Source organism: Bactrocera tryoni, chromosome 1 (genome assembly GCF_016617805.1).
Source record: "Bactrocera tryoni isolate S06 chromosome 1, CSIRO_BtryS06_freeze2, whole genome shotgun sequence".
NCBI lineage: Eukaryota > Metazoa > Arthropoda > Insecta > Diptera > Tephritidae > Bactrocera > Bactrocera tryoni.
Window position 1 is genome coordinate 44775482 of NC_052499.1, and position 2660 is coordinate 44778141.

The following is a 2660-nucleotide window of genomic DNA, read 5'->3' on the forward strand; positions in this document are numbered from 1 at the left end:
GTTCGTCTTTTATTTTACTTAAGTTATTTTTATGTATTTTTTTATACATTTTTCATAATATCACATAAATGGTGGATGCAAGCAGTTCGTCCAAAGATTTCACGTTTGCTTTGTCCTACCGTTTCGACAATCGGTATTCGTGTATTTTCAAAATACGCATTTAAACCGCACTCATTCTGTTACACCATCTGCTTGATCCTTGATATAGGCCATAAAACGGATATAATCATTCAATAACAAAATTCTCAATTTTTTTTTAAATGTAAAATATTGATTTAAAACAAAACAAACACAGATGTTTTCTATTATGATGGCTGCTTTCACACGTCACAGATATTTGTGATAATAGTGAGCATTTGAGCTTTTGAATTTTCGCCAGAATAAGGTAACCCTCACTATAGTGAGAAACATCACTGTAGTGAGGTTGGTGACTTTTGTGAGGGCATGAAAATAGGGCTGCTAGTGATGCCTCACTTCACTTACAAGAACAAGTTAATATTGTCGAAAAATGGCTAAATAATTGGAAGATAGAAGTAAATAATTACACAGTAATCCGTTCAAATAACGTTTGCGTTAAGGACTGAGAAATGTCCCCCCGTAACATTAAATGGCTCCATAATACCTGAAAGTGAAACTGTGAAATACCTTGTTCTTTATTTGGACAGACGGCTCACTTGGAAGATACACATAAAAGAAAAAACGAAGCATCTCAAATTTAAAACTAAAAAAATTTACTGGCTTTTAGGCCAGCGATCACAACTTAGCCTTGAAAATAAAGTACTACTTTACAAGTCAATCCTTAAGCCAGTATGGACGTATGCAATACAGTTATGGGGTACGGCGAGTATATCCAACATTGAAATTCTCCAAAGATAACAATCCAAAACTTTAAGAAGCATTGTAAATGCTCCTTGGTATGTGAGCAACTTCGAAATCCATAAAGACTTAAATATACCTTCTTTTAAAGACGAAATCAGCAAATCTTGTCGAAAGTATTTATGTAGATTGTCTAATCATTAAAACTTACTGGCAATAAATTTGCTAGACAACAGTATGGATGTTAGATGCTTAAAACGAACTCACATTTTGGATCTTCCATATAGATTTTAAGTAGTTTTGAGAAGATTTTTGCAAATAAAATAATTTAAGAATATATTGATTAGTCTCAATGGAGAACAATCAATCCTGTCACTATTAATGTATTTAAGAAATTTGCTGATTGTCAATTGATAAAAAAAAAATTTAATTTAGCGCTTAGTTATGGCACTTTATGTGTTTTCGGTTAATGGCGATTTGTGGTAAGATTTCTTAATTTTTACTCAAGTCAAAAATGAAAGCACGGTTAGTTCCAAAATCACTAAATTTTTTTCGAAAAACAGTGTCGCGTTAAAATATTACACAATACATGAAATTTAACTAGAAAGGAGGAGACAGAAGAAAAAGATCTACCAATACCACGCCCAAACTTAACTAAACATTTTCGTTACATAAATGGACCGTAAATACATGCATATGCATATATGGTAAAGTAAATATTTCGAAGAGAAAATACACATAAAGTATTTTAGGCAAGTTAGTAATGATATTTTCTATTGGCATGTGCAGCATTAGCATAAAACGAATAATATTTTGTGGATGGCGTGTGAGCATTGACTTGCAAATCGCGCATCTTCAGCCGCAAGCCCACACGTCATGCGCTCCAAACGGCTGAGTGCTCACAATATCAGTTGTATTTGCGCATAAGCCATGTTAAATGACCAAATAATCGATTACTGACAACCCAATAAGCAAGTGCCACTATTATGGTGAAAATAAATAAATGTCAGCATACATTTTTTCCGTTTTTACTATGTTTTGAATTTATGGTACTTCGCAACTGCAGAGGTATTAGGAATGGCTATTAACATTAAGAACTGAACCAAGGCCTGTAAAAATTTTCCATAGAAAATACACTACAATCGTGATTTTTTAGCTTTAAATCTGATTCGCCTTTTTTTGTATATATCTCGAAAATGACAAGAGCTATAGAAAAAATATTCATCACAAATTTGTTGGAAATTTTATTTGCTACAAAAAAGGTCCGAGGTCAAAATCGCTATCATTAATACTTCTCGAGATATTCAGCTTTTTAAGTAAGGCTTTATAGAATTTTCATAGATGGTATGTAAAAAAAAAACTATGAAAATTCCATACAGCCTTACTTAAAAAGGCGAATATCTCGAGAAGTATTAATGATAGATTTGCATATCTACATATAATAATTCCATGGTGCTGGTTTACGCGTAAATTAAATATTTAGTAAAATAAGAAATATGGTAATTTATCTTTATTTCACTGCTTAACAAAACTTTAATCTGTTAATAAAAAACGTATTTTATCTGCTCATAAGTAAATAACAATATATCAAATTGACTGAATGACTTCATATATCCATTCAGTTTGTCTCCCTGCTATGCTCTTCACTTCAGTAGTTGATTTTACATTTCAATGTAATTGTATAAAAAACGTTTTCCATTGTCTACGAAATATGAGTATTAAATCTCATAACTATAAGCTCTAATTTATGACAACATTATAGAGAAACGTTTACTATTCATCAAATCGGTGCTCAAAATCAAAATTTCAATGAATAGCTTAATTAGCATCATAGTTTATCCAGC